At 44.0% G+C, this 22583-nt stretch overlaps 1 long non-coding RNA gene across 4 annotated transcripts in view; it reads right to left on the reverse strand.

Annotated features, from left to right (window-relative positions):
• LOC126100608 (uncharacterized) overlaps positions 1-22583 on the reverse strand; it is an 807357-nt gene that overhangs the window by 180182 nt on the left and 604592 nt on the right. For 3 of the 4 annotated variants that reach the window (XR_007522190.1, XR_007522187.1, XR_007522188.1), the window contains one exon: positions 7932-8088. The exons of the other annotated variant lie outside the window; for it this stretch is intronic. This is a non-coding gene — a long non-coding RNA (uncharacterized LOC126100608). The remainder of the gene's footprint in view (positions 1-7931; positions 8089-22583) is intronic. 4 annotated transcript variants of the gene reach the window in all.

Consider the following 22583-nt stretch of genomic DNA (forward strand, 5'->3'; position numbering starts at 1 on the left):
GAAATTCCGAGCGAATGTTATCTATCGCGTCTTAGTGGTTTAGTTTCAAGTGTTTCAAAGCCATTCTGACTTTAACAATGGGGCCCCAGTGTCATTCAAATCGACAGATGCCAGTAATTCGGAATGTTTGCCGTGTCTGTAAATAAATATTTACCATTGAACGACGGTACTAGCTGATGGCAATATAGTTAAACGCCACCATGCCCCTTTGTCCTCAGGCTTGAACCAGAGAATGATGAGAGACTATTACGTGCACAGGCGCAGCTTACAGAATCACCCGCACTGCTATCCTGGAAGCCATTACCAATTGCACGTCGCCTATCTAACGGCTTAAGGGGCAACAAAAATTAGACTTTCAGTATTTAGAGTAATTATTGACCGAATTTAAGAACTTAAAATGCTGCCATAATCTACTCATTAACAGGCGTAATATTATGTTAAGGCCTTAACACAATTCTGCGTGTTTGTCTGCTGCCAACGTGACTGACGACACGAAAATATCCGGTCTTTACCCACCCATTATTTCAGAACTAGAGCAGTTAGTGACTTATAACAAACCGAACACATAATTTCATACATACCGCTTGCTACAGTTCGCAGTTCGTGCAGAAAGGTTTCAGCGTAAAGCATGACGTTTTAATTTATTACTTCTTTGTTTACGGACTCTGTTAGCAACACAGTTTGCAGACAATATCCACATATACTACTGAATGTGTCTCCAAAATTATATCAGGGTATATAATGTCATGAGTATTGAGATGCATGAAAAACTAAATTTTGCTTAAAATAGAACGCAAATTACGCAGACTATCTTAACCCAGTATCTTATACTGAGAGCAGTTACCGACTTGTAATAAACTTTAGGTTAGTTTACAAGCTTATAGTCAAATATTTAAGTTGATTGTAGAAACAGTCGTAGGTTGCAGACCTGTAATTTATTTATTACGCGTTTCGATCGGATGGGGCTTCATCAGATAATCTGAAAGTACGCAGGGAGGACAAAGTACATACGACCAAGGTGATATGGTAGCAAAAATTCGGAGAAGAGATAAAGCATAAACTTAGGAACTCGCGTAAAAATTAATGCCAGTGCCATACGGTACGTTAAAATTAATTCCAACAGCATATGTCACATCGAATGGAACACCACAGCAGAATATACTGGAAATCAAGAATAAATAAGCGTTATTTGGGCAACGAAAAGATAGACATCTTGATAGCGTGGAATATGACCATTTATAGCTTTGTCCTCCGAAATGAGTAATAAATAAATTACAAATGTGCAACCTAGGCCTGTTTTTACCATCAACTTTTAATAAAGTTGCTGTTCTAATCCGCCACCATGGAATGGGATGGTTTTCAAATATTTAACACACTGTAAAATAATTGGACGTCTGAATGTATGTGATTCATGGGAGATCGATTCATAAGGAATCCGGGGTTTAGTGGTACTGAATAAAGTGTCGTTCAAGTACGCCGTACAGTACAAAACACTACTGAACTCCTTCTCAGCGCGAGTTGCTCAAAACTCTCACGGGTATGATAACTGCATGTTAGACGAGGTCACGCCGTTACTACACCAGGATCCATTGGAGCCTAAGGGTTCTCCGTTTCAAAGCACTTAGCGAACGATGCTGATTAATGGAGTCGGACTCACATGCATGGTGGGTCACATTAGTTTTCCAGACAAACAGTGGGCTGCAGTGACAGTATTCAAACTCGCGACACAATTTATTCAGTGTTGGTAAACATGTGAAGATTATTTTGTGTGTGAAAGGGTTTTTTTTAAACGAATGTATTAACAAATCGCTGGTACTAATTTCGGTGCCTTAGATGTGGTGACCATTTCGATAAAAAACAAAACCAGAATATTCACATCAGGTAATTGCTCGGTGTAAAGCCCTCCGACCGCTAAATGTAAATCATGATAGATGGTAAGAATTGTAAGTAGGAACGAAGTTAAAGTCCAATGCGAAGATGACGTATCTTAAGCGAAATTTTTGCTGTAGCCTTAGTCTTCTGTCCGAAGACTGGTTTGATGCAGCTGTGGGAAGAGCATAAATAACACTAATGATAACAGGAGGGATTTATCTGGTCAGCACGCATATTATGCAAGTATCAGTTGCATTACTTGCCTTTGCAAATACCTATTATAAGAAAATGCACTTCACTATTTGTTTTTTACAGAATGCTGACAGTTACTAGCTCTCTGATCAGCCAGACTTGCCATGTGTTCTTTTGTGAGAACCAAATGTAACCGCCTGCTGGGGAGAGCCATGTTCTGTTTCTACGTTTAGCTGCTGCCGACAGCCCATCTTCGTCTTGCCGTGGTGATAAGAGAGAGTCTGTCTCGGGAGATATGTTACCGTGTTTCCGAGATGAACTGCATCTCTTTAGTTACAAGGGCTCATCAGTACCCAGGTTTCCTCACTTACAGCCTCCGCCGTTGTCCCACGCATTTCCGAAAATAGAACAGAAGGGCGTTGATCTTCCTGCGATTGGATTCCGTGTAAACTCGTTACCTTTTACGGTGCCGGCCGACAGCTTCGCCTATAGCAGATTGGATGAAGGCTCCCTCGGTAGAATGGTAGGCGTGCTTATAAGAATTCGCCGCTAGTTAACAGAAATGCCCCCCTCTTCATCCAGGATGGACTCTCAGAGGGTCTGGAGACAAAACTGTAGAGTCTGTTTCACTTATTAATGAGGAACTGAGAATCAGTTTCAACTTTACTCTACTGTATAAAAGAATTGGGTTCAGCCGCAGTTTCGTTCGATGCAGGATTAATTTTACCGCGAATGAGTTAAAGGACTGGGAGGGCAAGGAGAAATGAGTCGGTCATCGGCTGCCGAAACCTTTGCGGTGTCTTTGTCTCCGTATAGCCCTGGCAGAAATGGGTCCATAGCGCCCCACACTCAAATCGACAGAGATGTGACTCGCAGGAGACGCTCGGGATCAACCCTTATGGTTCTGTTGCATTTGTGGTAATCGTGCGCGCTGGTTTTACGCGAGTGGAAACACAGTCTCCGCAACCTTCAACATCCGACCTAGCAGCCGTCCACATCGGAAACCCGATTTCGTGTGTAATCTCCGACGTAATGCAACCCATACATCCTGCGCCAACTATCACCCCCCGTTAATCCATTCAGTCCCACTAGTTTCTGCTTCAAACCACCAGTTTATTATTATTATTTTTTTTAGATATCAGTGCCTTCCGCGTAAAACTATCAGTGTTGCCGCAAGACAGACTGCACGCGGTACACCGAGTTACTTCCACGATAGTAATGCAGTGCAGCAGTCGCTTACAGTACTCAGAGCAACAGTCGCCGTGGAGTGTATGCTACGTGACTGTAGGAGACTTGTGTCTGCAAATTTTTGTAACGTTATTCACAATTTGCACAGAAACCAGATGGCAGTTATAAGAGTCGAGGGACGTGAAAGGGAAGCAGTGGTTGGAAAGGGAGTGAGACAGGGTTGTAGCCTATCCCCGATGTTACTCAATCTGTATATTGAGCAAGCAGTAAAGGAAACAAAAGAAAAATTCGGAGTAGGTATTAAAATCCATGGAGAAGAAATAAAAACTTTGAGGTTCGCCGATGACATTGTAATTCTGTCAGAGGCAGCAAAGGACTTGGAAGAGCAGTTGAACGGAATGAACAGTGTCCTGAAAGGAGGGTATAAGATGAACATCAACAAAAGCAAAACGAGGATCATGGAATGTAGTCGAATTAAGGCGGGTGATGCTGAGGGAATTAGATTAGGAAATGAGACACTTAAAGTAGTAAAGGAGTTTTGCTATTTGGGGAGCAAAATAACTGATGATGGTCGAAGTAGAGAGGATATAAAAAGTAGACTGGCAATGGCAAGGAAAGCGTTTCTGAAGAAGAGAAATTTGTGAACATCGAGTATAGATTTAAGTGTCAGGATGTCGTTTCTGAAAGTATTTGTATGGAAGTGAAACATGGACGATAAATAGTTTGGACAAGAAGAGAATAGAAGCTTTTGAAATGTAGTGCTACAGAAGAATGCTGAAGATTAGATGGATAGATCACATAACTAATGAGGAGGTATTGAATAGAATTGGGGAGAAGAGGAGTTTATGGCACAACTTGACTAGAAGAAGGGATCGGTTGGTAGGACATGTTCTGCGGCATCAAGGGATCACCAATTTAGTATTGGAGGGCAGAGTGGAGGGTAAAAATCGTAGAGGGAGACCAAGAGATGAATACACTAAGCAGATTCAGAAGGATGTAGGCTGCAGTACGTACTGGGAGATGAAGAAGCTTGCACAGGATAGAGTAGCATGGAGAGCTGCATCAAACCAGTCTCAGGACTGAAGACCACAACAACATTTCCTTGACGTGAGATTTTTGCGTAGTGTTCATACTGAGCAGGTCACTGACAGTGAAAGCAAGTTCATCCAAGTCACTTACGGCATATTTCAGTTTGTACTAGTGCTTGATAAATGGTTTCGACAGAGAACCACTGGGGCTGTATGTACTTTCATAATTAATTTTGTAATTCGTTGTAAATTTATTAAATTTTATGCCCGCTTGTTTATTGTTATTTAGGACTATAATTCGTTTTAGGTATTATGAGTTCATGGATGTTTCGAGACGTCATGCACGATCGAAATTTCCGTCTTTTAGAAAAAGAAATCCCGAGTGATTTGTATCAGAGACATCCGAGGCAGAAACTGACCCTGGGGATGCTTGTGTGAATGTTCTCCGTCCGGCAAGTATGGTACATCGGGAACTTCAACTCCTTTGCCAGGTCCTGAACCACTCTTTGAAAACGCAGTTCATGACAATGTTGATGGCGACAGTGAAGATGAGCCTGCCATGATAAACATTACAACATGGTCTACATCGCACAAATTAGCATCTGTGCATGACTTCTGTGAAGAGATCTGACCAAATGTTGATGTATACCGTGAATCTCCCGTAGAAGTCTTTCTGAGCTTGTTTCCACAGGAAATGATGAGAGGTTGATAACTGTATGACCAAGTCGTTCCAAAGCGAACTACCTCCACAAAATAATCTGTTCTTTGCTTTTTCTCAGTTTCTTGGTGTACTCGTCGCTTATGATGCTAATAAAGGTTAATTTAGCAAAAAAATTTAATTTATATGTTGTTGGGACTTAAAGTGATGCAGGTCGCTTAACTCACGACTTGAGTAGCTGCACCCACAACACCCTTGCCTATAATAGGTTGCCCAAATACTGTGTTTGCACTCGCGCCACACGAGATATCTAGCACAACATTCGGGTTTCCTACATGATAAGTCATCAAGTAAGACAACTCCAACCGCGACTTTTGGTCTCGCGGCTTTAAACTGCTCCAAACGATGTCTCAGTAATTCCGGCAACGGCTGCGTCATAATCCTACTGTATTTCAAATCCTACGACCACAAATCGGAAACTCATTGCCTTGAATCTAATAGTTAATGCTGCGAATGGTCTATTAAAGAATTCATGGCAATCCGTTTTCCGTAAAACGCCATGATTATGGCACAATGAATGGGTATCTGCTTATGAACATTTTAATGTATGTCTTTAACAGTCTACCTTATATGTGGCTTCCCTAGAGCCACTGCAGGAACTAGCAACGTGCTGTGATTTTATATTAAGATGGTATCTGTTCTTTCGGACATATCCGAAAGAACAGATACCATTGTTGATCTTGCAGCCCTCGAAGGACGAAATTACAATGAAATCCAGACCTTTAGCTGCTTACAGGCGTTGATAAATATCAAGGGGGACCTTTGAAAATGTGCGCCCTGACCGGGACTCGAACCCGGGATCTCTTGCTTACATGGGAGACGCTCTATCCGTCTGCGCCACCGAGGACACAGAAGACATTGCGACTGCAGGGACTTACCTCTGGCACGCTCCCCATGAGACCCACATTCCCAACTTACTGTGCACGCACTACATTTGTAGTGCCCCTGCCCACTATTCTCATTACTCGCGACAGTCAATCTACCGATTCCCGTAAGAGTTCGGGCAATGTGAGTGCATCCGCACTGAAGAAGGTCATTGGCCGGTGAGCCATCTTCATACAGATATTGTAAATAACTTTAAGTTGAAGTTCAAATTCTGTAATATTATCTTGGAACTCTTCATGTTACAGCATGTTTTAAGCAATTATTGGCGCTGTATGTGACATATTTTCTGTGCTCTTTTTTTCTGTTGCCGTATTTTTACTTAGCGAACATCATGTCATCCATTCAGAGATATGTTATTTATCTGCAGGAAAGTTGTGAACTGTCTGAATGGATGACGTGGTGCTCGCTAAGTAAAAAGACGGCAACAGAAAAAAAGAGCACAGAAAATATGTCACAAACAAATGGTTCAAATGGCTCTGAGCACTATGGGACTTAACAGCTGTGGTCATCAGTCCCCTAGAACTTAAAACTACTTAAACCTAACTAATCTAAGGACATCACACACATCCATGCCCGAGGCAGGATTCGAACCTGCGACCGTAGCAGTCGCGCTGTCACAAACAGCGCCAGTAATTGCTGAAAAAGTGCTGTAAGATTAAAAAAAAAAAACACTGATGATGGTGATATTTGTCGCCGAAACTAGTTTGGGATAATAAAGAAATAAACGAATAACAAGGTGTTTTGCATCAAGGCGGACTCAATTTCTGATATTACTGTTTTTCAAATTCTGTATTGTAATAATTTTCAGACTGAGAAATAAAAAGTCTCACTGTAGACAGCACAAAAAGTAAAACAACAAACAATGTCCGTATAAGACGGAACACCTCACCAATTTTTGTCAGCAAGCACATAAAGAAAGAAGAGCATCAGTATCCAAAAAGATTATTAACAGTCTCACTGGGCGCAGCTCACGAGTTGTCCTCACAGCTTCCTGCTACTTCGAAATTTCGCAGATGCTTTCTGCATACCTCGTGTGACTAGCATCCCTGCGAGGAACATTATTGCGGAGTTGTGCAGAAGAGCTACGTTTTCCAATATATTGCATCTATTTTGTTTCTCTTTTTCATTAATTATTACAGCAATATTCCATGAATGGTGTACAAAAATTGGCAAGTATTTCATTATTGTAACCATTTTCGCTTTAATATTATAAACCTTTGCTTTGTATTTCGCATGCTTTCTTAATCCATAGTTGCTATGAGTGCTAATTTTTTTCAACCTCCGATCGGTCGCGAAATGGAGACTACAGTTTAAAATCGAAACTGCTTTTTTTGTGACTTTTAGCTACACCTTCCAGCGCTACTTCTCTACACAGTCGCCGCTCCGACATGGACATTTGTCGTAGTGTGGTACCAACTTTCTAATAACCTCATCATAGAAGACAAGCGCCAGTAACTTCTATCAGTTCCCTACTGTGGCCTGCAGCTCACTGACTGTGTCAAAATGCTGTCCTTATAGCCAGCGGTTCGTGTGAGCGAAGGATGTAAAAGAGAGGGAGCCAAGTCCGGGCTATATGGTGGGTGATCAAACCACTTCACATCGAAAACGCTGAAGCAGAGGAGATTTTCGTTACCCCTACAATGTGCGACCGAAAATTGTCATGAAGAAGGAAACGCACGGCAGCTGCATTATGTGGGAGACATGAAATCAGTCTAAATCCCTCAGCAGGCACTTTGCACTTGACGGGAAACACTGTTGTTCTAGGCTCACTATATTCTCGGAACTGAAAAGTGTAACTTGGCGCAGTAGATGGGAATACTAGAGACAGTGCGCGTCAGAACTGCGCAGAGCTTCACCGGATTTTCACTGTTGTTTTAATTTCGCCACCGATCGGAGGAGGACAAAAAGTAGCCCTCGTACATTCCTAGTGAATTACACATTTTTTGTCTGTACGACAGACTTTTACATTGAATTTCCTCAGTAGACAGAACTCTGTTAAATTTTTTCTTTAGCAGTGCCGACTTAAAGCATTATGTTCATTACCGTACCAAGGTTCTAATCACCCACACTTCTTCTGTGTGTTGGGCTCCTTCTACGGGTCTCCAGAATTCTGTAGTTGCTGCGCATGCAACAGCTGGGTACTCCAGGATCGTCATTCTTTCGTCGTCCTTCCAAGGCACTGAAGGCAGACGGGGCTCGTCCTTTCTGTAAAATAATTTGAATTAGTGATGCCAAGAGATTTTCTTGAAACGTGTTTGTGATTTTCTCAAGAGTAATTGTAACGTACTGCATTTCGCGTACAGAGCAGCTGGGGCAACTAATCTTCAATATGATGATGTTTGCACATGGTACACTCATGTTCAGTATTTTCTTAATTAGGCCGGTCGGGGTGGCCGAGCGGTTCTAGGAGCTACAGTCTGGAACCGCGCGATCGCTACGGTCGCAGGTTCGAGTCCTGCCTCGGGCATGGATGTGTGTGATGTCCTTAGGTTAGTTAGGTTTAAGTAGTTCTAAGTTGTAGGGGACTGATGGCCTCAGAAGTTAAGTCCCATAGTGCTCAGAGCCATTTTAACCAATTTTCTTAACTAATTAGTGCGGTTAACATAAATTATCTTCACGGTGTGGGACTGTTTAAATACTCAGTACATAAAATAGCATCACAATGTAGGACTTAAGGGCAATAAAAGCCATCACTAGATGACTAAATGGCAAGTGATAATTGTGTCAGTGAGGAACGTGCTATATAGAAGGTGTCGTTTGACATCAGGTCGTAAAGTCGTATTACTGTCATTACTCGTAGAGGCGACTGTAGTAGTAACTAACGTCATCAGTAGTTACAGCCACGTTCCCCTTCAAAGCAGTATACGTCGTTACGAGTCACAGTCACGGGGTTTTCACTGCCATTCTAAAAAATAAACGTGAGTGTGACACTTGGTGTCCATTTCTCTCCATGTTCATCCTTGAATGCGACACATATTTCCCAACGCTGGAATGATCTTATTTTGCAAATGGTGTCACGCTATGGTTTCATTATCCGGGGAAATATAAAGAAGTCACCAGATGGCATGTCAGCGGAATACAGGGAACTTGGTTTGAGGCAAAATTCGAGAGCCCACGGAAGCAGCCTCTGTAACTGAGTTCCTCTGTATCTACATCAGTACTCCGCACGTCGCTTGACTGTGTGTGGTGGAGGGTGCTTCTGGTACCACTAACAGAGCCCCTTTTCCCTGTTACACTCGCGAATAGCGCGCGGGAAGAATGATTGTCGGTAAGCCTGTGTTTTAGCTTAATTTTTCGAGTTTTTTCACTGCGGTCATTTCGCGAGATGTATGTGGGATGAAGTAATATGTTTTGCCGACTCTTCCCGGAAAGTTGTCTCTCGAAATGTCAATAGTAAACTTCTCCGCGATGCACAGTGCCTTTGTCGTAGAGTCTGCCACTGGAGTCTGTTGATCATCTCTGTAACGCTCTCCTGCCGATTAAACGAGCCTTGGATCTTTCTCTCTCTCTTATCAGTGCTAACGGGTAAGGGTCCCAAACTGATGAACAATAGTCAAGCATCGGTAGTTTCCAGCAGTTTCTCATTAATGGTCTAGTTGTGGAGTACTGGCTTTATTTTCCCGTGTACTCGCAATACGTTGCATTTATTTACGTTCAGGATCAGCTGCCAGACCTGCATCATTCATCAATCCTCTGCAGGTCATTCTGCAAATCTACTCTGTCTTCTGACGTTACTACTTTGTTACAGACAATCGCATAATCTGCAAACTGTCTTAAGGAGATAAATGAGGTTGGTATGTTACATGGGAAGAGAGCACATGCTTTGGCAAATCTATGGCCGCTGGTTGGGGTAAAAACAGCGTCCTCCTTTACGGAAATACGGTAACTTACTTATATTCACTGTAAACCGTAAAGGTCTTATAACACTTCCTTGCGATACTTCAGAAACTACCTTTACATCTGTCGATTTCGTTCCGTTAAGAGCAACGTGTTGAGTTCTACGTGCAAGGAAGTCCTGAATCCAGTCGCAAATCTGGTCCGATACTCGGTAAGGTCGTATTTTTTTTCACTAGACGGCGGTGCGGGACGGTGTCAAATGCCTTCCTGAAGTCAGGGAACATACAGCGCAAGACGTCGGGAACGGAGTCATGACTGATTTTAACTTTCTTGGCTTTTACCACCACTGTGACAAGCCAGGATTCAAACACTGGGGCCTTCACATCAGCTGCCGTTCCAGGTACCTTATAAACGGGGTGACTCAGCTGCCCCCCATCTATGGGTATTATGCAACCCACAACGCCTTCAAAGATCACGTCCAAGATTTTCTGATTCTCATGTTCGCTACCTGCAAACTATTTGTCCTATAGAAAAAATAAACAGGATCTTTGTGTAGGAAATTTAATGTAGTCAAATTTTGTACTGAGGCACTTTTTCGGTAGAGGCTACAGTTTTCGAATTATTCAAGCAAAACCAGGATTTCCACTAGTTCTGGAAATCAGGAAATATCAGGGAATTTCAAACACGTCAGGGAAATCAAGGAAGTATGAGGGAAATTTGCAAAAATCTCACCTTTGGCTCAGTAGATGATATGGTTTGTTTACTGAGGTGTCAGTTGGGTGCAGCTGAGTACGAGCGCCGCTTCCCCCTTCCCTCATTCCTACTGCTTCGCCCCTTTCTATCACTCCCCTCAGCTTGCAGTCTGTGCCGCCACCACTTCTTGCGGCTAGCGTAGCAGCTGTCGACGAGCTGTAGGGAGGCGTGAGGAGTCGTTTGTTTGGATATGATTCTCAGAGACTGTTTACGCAGAGGCCGGACACGGCGGTCGTGTGTGCATGGGTTGTATCTGAGAGATTGTGTGGATGTGTGTGTGCTCTCGTTTTCTGACAAAAGCTATGGCTGAAAATTTAGTTGTGAGTGTGCAGCTAAAGGTGCTGATGGCCGCGGTCAGGCGTCTTCAGGCTGCTGCCTCGGGGTGTAGCGGCAGTGGGGAGCCTGGTGCGTCGCATGGTACACCCCAGGTGTTACATGCTTCACCCACGGTCCCTGCTGTCGAGACATCTTCGCGGGTACCGGGCGCGGTTGGGCCACCCTCTCCCCAAGGGGAGTGGCGGGTTCAGCGGCGTTCGCGGCGCACGAGGCGGAAGGTCAATGTGGAGGCTGGCCGTGTGGCATCGCCCGCTCTGCCTGTGAGTGGACACGTGGCCGCTCCTTCAGCAAGGTCCGAGCAGGCACACGGGGTGAGGGGTTTATTAGTGATTGGGAGCTCCAACGTTAGGCGGGTGATGGGGCCCCTTAGGGAAATAGCGGAAAGGTCGGGGAAGAAGGCCAGTGTTCACTCTGTCTGCTTGCCGGGGGGTCTCATCCGAGACGTGGAGGAGGCCCTGCCGGTGGCGATAGAGAGCACTGGGTGCACCCGACTGCAAATTGTTGCTCATGTCGGCACCAATGACCCCTGCCGTCTGAGTTCAGAGGTCATCCTCATTTCATGCAGGCGGCTGGCGGATTTGGTGAAGGCGAAAAGCCTCGCTCGCGGGGTGGAATCTGAGCTATTTGTAGTGTCGTTCCCAGAACCGATTGCGGTCCTCTGGTTTGGAGCCGAGTGGAAGAATTAAACCAGAGGCTCAGACGATTCTGCAGAGATTTGGGGGTGCAAATTTCTATACCTCCGCTATCGGGTGGAGAAATGTAGGGTCCCCCTGAATAGGTCAGGCGTGCACTACACGCAGGAAGCGGCTACAACGGTAGCGGAGTACGTGTGGAGTGCATATGTGGGTTTTTTAAGTTAGAGAATTCCCTCCCTGGGCCCTACTAGATGCCTCCTGAGACGCGACAAGGTAGCAGTAGGCAAAACGCAACAGGGAATGACAAATAGTAAACTGCAGGAGCGTCTATAGAAAGGTCCCAGAACTGCTCGCATTAATAAACGGTCACAATGCACACATAGTACTAGGGACGGAAAATTGGCTGAAACCAGGTATAAACAGTAATGAAATTCTAAACTCAGCTTGGAGACAGGCTGGACAGTGAAGTGGGGGGCGTTTTTATAGCGATAAAAAGTGGAATAGTATAGAAGGAAATTGACGGAGATCCGAAATGTGAAATACTTTGGCTGAAGGTCACGGTTAAAGCAGGCTCAAACATGGTAATTGGATGTCTCTATTGGCCCCCTGGCTCAGCAGCTGTTGTGACAGAACCCCTGAAGGAAAATTTGCAAAATATTTCGAGTAGATTTCTCGACCATGTTATAGTTCTGGGTGGAGATTTTAATTTACCAGATATAGACTGGGAGACGCAGACGTTTATAACGGGTGGCAGGGACAAAGAATCAAGTGAAATTTTTATAAGTGCATTATCTGAAAACTACCTTGAGCAGTTAAACAGAGAACCGACTTGAGGCGATAACATTTTAGACCTTCTGTTGACAAACAGACCCGAACTATTTGAACATTTTAGACCTTCTGGTGACAAACAGACCCGAACTATTTGGAAAAAAAATGGTTCAAATGGCTCTGAGCACTATGGGACTTAACATCTGAGGTCATCAGTCCTCTAGACTTAGAGCTACTTAAACCTAACTAACGTAAGCACATCACACACATCCATGCCCGAGGCAGGATTCGAACCTGCGAGCGTAGCAGCAGCGCGGTTCCTGACTGAAGCGCCTAGAACCGTACGGCCACATCGGCCGGCAACTATTTGAAATAGTTAACGCAGAACAGAGAATCAACGATCATAAAGCGGTTACAGCATCGATAATTTCAGCCGTAAATAGAAATATTAAAAAAGATAGGAAGATTTTTCTGCTTAGCAAAAGTGACAAAAAGCAGATTTCAGAGCACTGGACGCCTCAACACAAGAGTTTTATCTCACGTACAGATAGTGTTGAGGATCCGTGGACAATGTTGAAAACCATCGTACAATATGCATTAGATGAGTATGTGCCAAGCAAGATAGTAAGAGATGGAAAAGAGCCAGCGTGGTACAACAACCGAAATAGAAAACTGCTACGGAACCAAAGAGAACTTCACAGCAAACATAAACATAGCCAAAGCCTTGCAGACAAACAAAAATTACACGAAGCGAAATGTAGTGTGAGGAGCGCTATGCGAGAGACGTTCAATGAATTCGAAAGTAAAGTTCTATGTACTGACTTGGCAGAAAATCCTAAGAAATTCTGGTCTTATGTCAAAGCGGTAGGTGGATCAAAACAAAATGTCCAGACACTCTGTGACCAAAATGGTACTGAAACAGAGGTTGATAGGCTAAAGGCCGAAATATTAAATGTCTTTTTCCAGAGCTGTTTCACAGAGGAAGACTGCACTGTAGTTCCTTCCCTAGATTGTCGCACAGATGCCAAAATGGTAGATATCGAAATAGATGACAGAGGGATAGAAAAACAATTAAAATCGCTCTAAAGAGGAAAGGCCGCTGGACCTGATGGGATACCAGTTCGATTTTACACAGAGTACGCGAAGGAACTTGCCCCCCTTCTTGCAGCGGTGTACCGTAGGTCTCTAGAGGAGCGTAGCGTTCCAAAAGATTGCAAAAGGGCACAGGTCATCACCGTTTTCAAAAAGGGACGTCGAACAGATGTGCAGAACTATTGACCTATATCTCTAACGTCGATTAGTTGTAGAATTTTGGAACACGTATTATGTTCGAGTATAATAACTTTTCTGGAGACTAGAAATCCACTCTTTAGGAGTCAGCAAGGGTTTCGAAAAAGACTATCGTGTGAAACCCAGCTCGCGCTATTCGTCCACAAGACTCAGAGGGCCATAGACACGGGTTCCCAGGTAGACGCCGTGTTTCTTGACTTCCGCAAGGCGTTCGATACAGTTCCCCACAGTCGTTTAATGAACAAAGTAAGAGCATATGGACTATCAGACCAATTGTGTGATTGGATTGAAGAGTTCCTAGATAACAGAACGCAGCATGTAATTCTCAATGGAGGGAAGTCTTCCGAAGTAAGAGTGATTTCAGGTGTGCCGCAGGGGAGTGTCGTAGGACCGTTGCTATTCACAATATACATAAATGACCTTGTGGATAACATCGGAAGTTCACTGAGGTTTTTTGCGGATGATGCTGTTGTAGGTAGAGATATTGTAACAATGGAAAATTGAACTGAAATGCAGGAGGATCTGCAACGAATTGACGCATGGTGCAGGGAATGGCAATTGAATCTTAATGTAGACAAGTGTAATGTGCTGCTAATACACAGAAAGAAAGATCCTTTATCATTTAGCTACAATATAGCAGTTCAGCTGCTGGGAGTACGGATTAGGAGTGATTTAAAATGGAATGATCATATAAAGTTGATCATCGGTAAAGCAGATGGCAGACTGAGATTCATTGGAAGAATCCTAAGGAAATGCAATCCGAAAACAAAGGAAATACGTTACAGTACACTTGTTCGCCCACTGCTTGCATACTGCTCACCAGTGTGGGATCCGTAGGGTTGACAGAAGAGATGGAGAAGATCCAACGGAGAGCATCGCATTTCGTTACAGGATCATTTAGTAATCGCGAAAGCGTTACGGAGGTGATAGATAACTGCAGTGGAAGACTCTGCAAGAGAGACGCTCAGTAGCTCGGTATGGGATTTTGTTGAAGTTTCGAGAACATACCTTCACCGAGGAGTCAAGCAGTATATTGCTCCCTCCTACGTATATCTCGCGAAGAGAGCATGAGGATAAAATCAGAGAGATTAGAGCCCACACAGAGGCATAACGACAATCTTTCTTTCCACGAACAATACGAGACTGGAATAGAAGGGAGAACCGGTAGAGGTACTCAAGGTACCTTCCGCCACACACCGTCAGGTGGCTTACGGAGTATAGATGTAGATGTAGATTGTCTTTTCTACGTACCTGTCTGCAGCTCAGCAACCATCTTTACAGTGAGTTGCTACCTATACTTGTTATTATTGATTCTCATAGTATCTGAACAAGTTACCTGTTGCCTGGATTGATAACCGTGGTATCATTTCATCAACATGCTGTCTGTGGCTCGTGAACATCTGGTCGCACGAATGGATTTCCACGACGGGCCTAAACCGGTAGCTGTTTCTGCGGGTGTCTATAATGAATCGGGCCCAGCCGATCTGAAGCTGTTCGGTCCCCACTGATGTGCAGGCCCTGCCTGTAGGATCCAGTCTCACCGATCTGCCCGCAGGCCGCGTCTGTTTGTGTGCGGCGTAATGCATGGTTTATCGATGGACTCAGAACTGCAGTGCTCCTCAGCAGACTAGAGACCACGAACGATGGACTTCAGGAATTGTGAATGTCTCACCGCAAGCACGTTGTACGGCGTTGCGTTTTATAGATATTGCATTTTTTCTAGTACATTTTAGCACTTCAAAAGTAGATTATATGTTAGCAAGTATGGGTGATAAGAAGAAGAAAATTATAGCAGTCGCTGGTGGTTTGCACGCTGTATACTCATACATTTCTTGAAATAAAAATCGCACAATACCTGTAAAATAATAGCTATAATGCAGTGGGTAATAACCGACAATAACGAACATAGTGAATCAACATTTTACTGGCTTTCACCTACAGTGTTGGTTTACACAATTCTTCCCCGCCTTCTACTCTTCTTTCAAGGGGCCTACTTTTTTCTGAGGTTATTTCTGAAATCAGTGATGGTATTTTAAATGCGCATTGCGACTCCATGGAAAAGCATGTTTTTGTCACAAAAAGGCTTTCGTTGTATTGAAATAAAATACATCAGTGGTCTTAATGAAACACACGTACCTTGCTTTCTCCAACTAAAAACCGTTCATTGCCAAAGACGTTGATGTTAGTACTTAAGGTTTTTGCTCACGTCAAGAAACGCAATCTGCTTGCAAGTCTTGTTTCGATATTTCCTCGTTTGCACTATTGTTTCTTGTATCGTAGCGGCAAAGACAGATTGTCAACTTACGCCTTAACGTACTCTTGAGATCTCAAAATATGTCAGGGGGAAAATGCTAATACTCGCCTGGAAATCAGAGAAATATCACGGAGTTTCACTTGGGAAAACGTGTGGCAACCCTGAAAACGTACAAAAGTTATCATCAAACGCGTTTTCCTTGAATAACTCGAAAACCGTGGCGTCCAGCAAAAACGTATCCCAGTACGAAATTTAACTACATTAAACTTCCTTCAAAAAGTTCCTGTTCATTTTTTCTGTAGGACTAACAGTTTGTAAACAGCGAGTGAGAGAATGTGAAAGTCTTGGGTGTGGTATTTGCAGAAATCACGGGTTGCACAAAACCCATAGGTATGGACAGCTGATTCACTCTGTAGAAGTGGTTTGCCACTTCATTCTTCGTCATTCAAACTTGTTTGACCACACTGTGAGGTGTGCGCCACTTAGCGACTGTCTTATACCGTGGAGCATTGTTGCCGTACATAGATTGCTGCAGCGTTCTACCTCGTCTAACATAGGTAACGAATTGTCGCACAATACACCATTTTATCAATAGGCTGCACCATTTGGTTAGGCTCGTCTATCAGTGTGTTACGATACTGTGGATGTCCAGAAAATTAATTACGCAATTTAATTTTTTCGAGTTCATAATGCAAACTTCATGAATACCCCTCGTATTACATAAACGCTCAACGCAGCTAGTCTGTTCTACAGAGAAACATGATATCAGTATTACGGTCCATGTCTAGGACATGTGTCCATCTTGCTTTACTTGTATCGTGGAAATGAACAATTTATGGGAATAACTGTCAGTTCAAAGTTTATCGCCTGAATTCCTTCTACAGCCTATAGGTGTGTAATAACAATTTAGGGACGCCGTGAATATACTCTCGATTGTACTAAGCAGAACTCTTTTAATTCAAAGAACTGAGTTAGAGTAAATTCACAACATTATAGACACATACGATGAAAACAAATTCTCTAAGAAAGCAATGCGAAAGAAAAATTTGAAGCTAAAAGAAAATAATTGTAGTCTACAGTTAAATTTCTTTACAAGAGTAGTTTATGAAATTGTAGACAAACATGTTCACAGGTGGAGAAAAACAATCAGCGTTGCCTTGCTTTACGACCTCGACTGCTGTCTCATTAACATTCCCATGTACAAGCTGTTCACTGGACAACATTTCGTGATCAGACGAGATATAGAGATCTCAAAATCAGTTCATTTTTAACCCAGGACAGTATAGCTCTATCTAATAAGATTCAGAGTGTTATATTTCTATGGCACAACAACACAAAGCATAAAGCATGAATCTCTTTCTTATATCCATTGAAAGAAGATCTGGCACAGAAAATGCATCGATTGCGTCGCCAAACAAAGATTGTGCGAGCCAACTAAGAGAGAGTCTGAATGCACGGCGAGAAGGAACGGCACTGCCGGCCGCGGTGGTCTAGCGGTTCTGGCGCTGCAGTCCGGAACCGCGGGACTGCTACGGTCGCAGGTTCGAATCCTGCCTCGGGCATGGGTGTGTGTGATGTCCTTAGGGTAGTTAGGTTTAAGTAGTTCTAAGTTCTCGGGGACTTATGACCTAAGATGTTGAGTCCCATAGTGCTCAGAGCCATTTTTTTTTTTTTAAGGAACGGCACTGTACTCAGCTATGCGCCGTCTCTTGACATCGTAATTCCAAAGACTGAAAAATAGGTCACAGCCGTTCATAACTCAATTTCACCGCATTTGGATGAGCTTCCAACCTCAAATATTACAACGGAACCATGTTCTAATTTATTCATTCGAAAACGTGCGAAGGGCCTTCATTAAATAATGTAACACTTTCTTTTCTTAAAGCAGGTTGGTTTTACTCAGGATTGCAGTATACCATATTACTCCTCGTCCTGGCTACAAAACCCTATTTTTCAATATAACCTCTGTTGAATATGATGACCTTATGCCACCTTACTGGGAGGGTCAGATTGCCCACATGGTACCAGTCTACTGGTACACGCTGGAGCCAACGTAACGCGCAAGAAGTTCTGCACAGATGATCATTCGTGGATCTTCATTGTCTTCTATTAGGCAGCGAAGAAACCAGCCGGCACACATCTCTGAGTACTCCAGATGGTGGCTGAGTGTGTCGGCACTACCAACAGAGACGTCCAGTCGTGCAGAGAGGTGTTTGGTCCGTCGATCATCTCAAACGAGAGTGTCCGCACCGTCCAACATTGCAGGAGTCGCGGCTGTGTGCTGCAGGCTGGCAAGCGGGACCATGTTGCGATGATGGCAGACGTCTCGCCCAACGAGTCACCGTGTTCTTGTTCACTGCCAGGTCTCCGTAGAAATTCTGCAAGCGCAATGTAAATGTCTGCAATGCTCTGGTTTACTGCCAAAAGAAACTCACTGGCAGAACTGTGCTTGGAACGCGCCTCTGTTACGGACGCCACTTTGAAAGCTACATATAGCGCTGTCATTTAGCGGAACTTCATGAATCTATAGGAGCCGAAGCAGGAATATCTCACGATGTCCCACAGCAAATACCGTATTTTTTCTATCGAAACTATCCGAGAAGAAAAGGTGTTACCTTGCTTATTGAGCGCCCCTCGCACAAAATTATTTGAATATCTGGCTGATACGTGATTTTCTTTATATAGCAACATTTACAATCGCAAAATTAAAATTCGTTTGATAACGACACTATCTCCGTGACAGGCCGCGAACTTTTCGACTTGCCATAAGGTACACTACTGGCCATTAAAATTGCTACACCATGAAGATGACGTGCTACAGACGCGAAATTTAACCGACAGGAAGAAGATGCTGTGATATGAAAATGATTAGCTTTTCAGAGCATTCACACAAGGTTGGCGCCATTGGCGACACCTACAACGTGCTGACACGAGGAAAGTTTCCAACCGATTTCTCATACCAAAACAGCAGTTGACCGGAGGTGCCTGGTGAAACGTTGTTGTGATGCCTCGTGTAAGGAGGAGAAATGCGTACCATCACGTTTCCGACTTTGATAAAGGTCGGATTGTAGCCTATCGCGATTGCGGTTTATCGTATCGCGACATTGCTGTTCGCATTTGTCGAGATCCAATAACTGTTAGCAGAATACGGAATCGGTGGGATCAGGAGGGTAACACGGAACGCCGTGCTGGATCACAACGGCCTCGTATCACTAGCAGTCGAGATGACAGGCATTTTATCCGTATATCTGTAACGGATCGTGCAGCCACGTCTCGATCCCTGAGTCAACAGATGAGGACTTTTGCAAGACAACAACCATCTGCACGAACAGTTCGACGACGTTTGCAGCAGCATGGACAATCAGCTCGGAGACCATGGCTGCGGTTACCCTTGACGCTGCATCACAGACAGGAGCGCCTGCGATGGTATACTCAACGACGAACCTGGGTGCACGAATGGCAAAACGTCATTTTTTCGCATGAATCCAGATTCTGTTTACAGCATCATGATGGTCGCATCCGTGTTTGGCCACATCGCGGTGAACGCACATTGGGAGCGTGTATTCGTCTTCGATATACTGGCGTATCACCCGGCGTGATGGTATAGGGTGCCATTGGTTACACGTCTCGGTCACCTCTTGTTGGCAATGACGGCACTTTGGACAGTGGACGTTACATTTCAGATGTGTTGCGGCCCGTGGCTCTACCATTCATTAGATCCCTGCGAAACCCTACATATCAGCAGGATAATGCACGACCGCATGTTGCAGGTCATGTACGGGCCTTTATGGATACAGAAAATGTTTGACTGCTGCCCTGGCCAGCACATTCTCCAGATCTCTCACCAATTGGTCAATGGTTGCCGAGCAACTTGCTCGTCTCAATACGCCAGTCACTACTCTTGATGAACTGTGGTATCATGTTGAAGCTGCATGGGCAGCTGCACCTGTACACGCCATGCAAGCTGTGTTTGACTCAATGCCCAGGCGTATCAAGGCCTTTGTTAAGGCCAGAGGTGGTTGTTCTGGGTACTGATTTCTCAGGATCTATGCACCCAAATTGCGTGAAAATGTAATCACATGTCAGTCCTAGTATAATATATTTGTCCAATGAATACCCGTTTATCATCCGCATTTCTTCTTGGTGTAGCAATTTTAATGGCCAGTAGTGTATGTGTACTCCACTTCGATACGAAGACTGAAATAAGTAATATTGTGCCGAGGTGGAGGTGGAAACGAGTACGGTCTGAACGTTTCGGGGGCAGGCGGTTGGCCGTCATCAGGTGTCTGCGACCTTTGTACGAGCCGCCGACATTTGGCTGCCGAGCCCGCATCGCTACGCCCTGCCTCGCCTCTATTCTCTGCTCTCTCCATTAAACGAGCCGGATCGAATGATTTTTCGGCGTCCGGCCGCCCTGTCCCATTCTAAAGGCCGCTCGCCGGCATTTCGAGAGTCCGACTCGGCTCCGCCCCCTTCCGATAGGGTAGCGGGGACGGCCGCCCCCGCCACGGAGTCGATGAGCCGCAGCGGCCCCACGATCGTCAGCCGGCCACTGGCGTCTGCACCAGCAGAAAGCAATAACCCGTAGAAATGGAAACTTTAATAAGAGGCAGGACGAGTGTCACTCGATGAAAACTTTACCGTACTTGCTGTGTGACCTTAAACGTATCCTCTACATTCCAACTAAACGTCAAAGTCATTTATTACCAAATCCAAAATATTTTACCCTTCACTGTCGAACATCCTGCCTCCAAACTCTAAAGTACTGAATGAAATAATGTAAGTAGGCTGTTTAGGTTTTTATGTTGGTAACGCCACGTAGCGCTCTGTACGAAAATCACTGACTGTGCTGTGTGCAGTCTGTGGCTGGTTTGCATTGTTGGAATATTCGCTATTGCATTGTTGGGCAGTTGGACGTGAACAGTGCGTAGCGTTGTGCAGTTGGAGGTGAGCCGCCAGCAGTGGTGGATGTGGGGAGACAGATGGCGGAGTTTTGAGAGCGGACGATCTGGACGTGTTTCCATCAGAAAGAGTAAATTTGTACTGTATATCATGAACTGATATATATATATATATATATATATATATATATATATATATATATATATATATATATATATATATATGATGACTTTTGAACACTATCAAGGTAAATACATTGTTTATTCTCTACCAAATTCTTTCATTCGCTACCTATGCCTATCAGTAGTTAGTGCCTTCAGTAGTTAAAATCTTTTATTTAGCTGGCAGTATTGGCGCTCTCTGTATTGCAGTAGTTAGAGTAACGAAGATTTTTGTGAGGTAAGTGATTAATGAAAGGTATAGGTTATTGTTAGTCAGGGCCATTCTTTTGTGAGGATTATTGAAAGTCAGATTGTGTTGCGCTAAAAATATTGTGTGAGTTTAGTGTTGATCAGAATTAGTAAAGAGAGAAATGTCTGAGTACGTTCAGTTTTGCTAAGCCGTTTAAAAATCAAATAACGTAAGAGGTTTACCAGCACTGTCATTCTTAATTTTTCTAAGGGGATGTTTCAATAAGTCCTCAGTGGCACTAGAGCGAAAATATTTTTTTTTCCATCTGTTTCCTTTGCTTCTGAACAAACTCCCATCTCTAACGCTCTATGATCCCACACTACCTGGTACGATGGCACTCCGACACTTGTTCATGTTGTTGTTGCTACTGTTGTGGTCTTCAGTCCGAAGACTGGTTTGATCTACTCTATCCTGTCGAGCCTCTTCATCTTCGAGCAACTACTGCAACCTACATCTTCCTGGATCTGCTTACTGTATTCGTCTCCTGGTCTCCCTCTACATTTTCACTCCCACACTTCACTGCAGTACTAAATTGGTGATCCCTCGAAGTCGCAGAATATGTCCTGTCAATCGACCCCTTCTTTTGGTCAAGTTGTGCAACAAATTTCTGTCCAGTACTTCTTCATTAGTTACGTGATCGATCCATGTAATCTTCAACATTCTTCTATAGCATCACATTTCAAAACCTTTTTTATCTGTTTATCTTTCATGTTACACTTCCATACATGGGTACACTCCAGAAACATATCTTCAGAAAAGACTTCCTAACTCTTAAATCTACTGTTGTTGTGGTCTTCAGTCCTGAGACTGGTTTGATGCAGCTCTCCATGCTACTCTATCCTGTGCAAGCTTCTTCATCTCCCAGTACTTACTGCAACCTACATCCTTCTGAATCTGCTTAGTGTATTCATCTCTTGGTCTCCCTCTACAATTTTTACCCTTCACGCTGCCCTCCAATGCTAAATTCCATGTTAATAAATTTCTTTTCTTCAAAAATGGTTTTCTTGCCATTGCCAGTCTGCATTTTATATCCTCTGTTCTTCGACCATCATCAGTTATTTTGCTGCCCAGACAACAGAACCCATCTACTACTTTAAGGGTCTCGTTTCCTAATCTAATTTCCTCGGCATGTTGCCCTAGACGAATATAGCGCTCGTGTTCCCGAACGCGCGTTGCTATTGGCCTGTGAGTCTCGCCGATGTTTGCCTCTCCACATTCGCATTCCACCTTGTACACGCCTGAACAAGAGGCGCGGGAAGATACATCTCATGCTCGAAGTAGGGAAGAATGGTGCAATTCCATTTCTAGACGTCGAAGTATACAGGACAGAAGAGGGCACACTGGGGCACAGAGTACATCGCAAGCTTACACATTCAGACAGGTATCTGCACTCCTAATCCTACCACCATCCAGCGGAGAAGAACTCGATCATCCGTTCTTTGGCAATCGGCGCGCAGCGCCCAAGTGATGCTCAAAACATACATTACACCTGAACTTAAAAGGCTACGCACAAC

This window comes from Schistocerca cancellata, chromosome 9, assembly GCF_023864275.1.
Source record: "Schistocerca cancellata isolate TAMUIC-IGC-003103 chromosome 9, iqSchCanc2.1, whole genome shotgun sequence".
Lineage (NCBI taxonomy): Eukaryota > Metazoa > Arthropoda > Insecta > Orthoptera > Acrididae > Schistocerca > Schistocerca cancellata.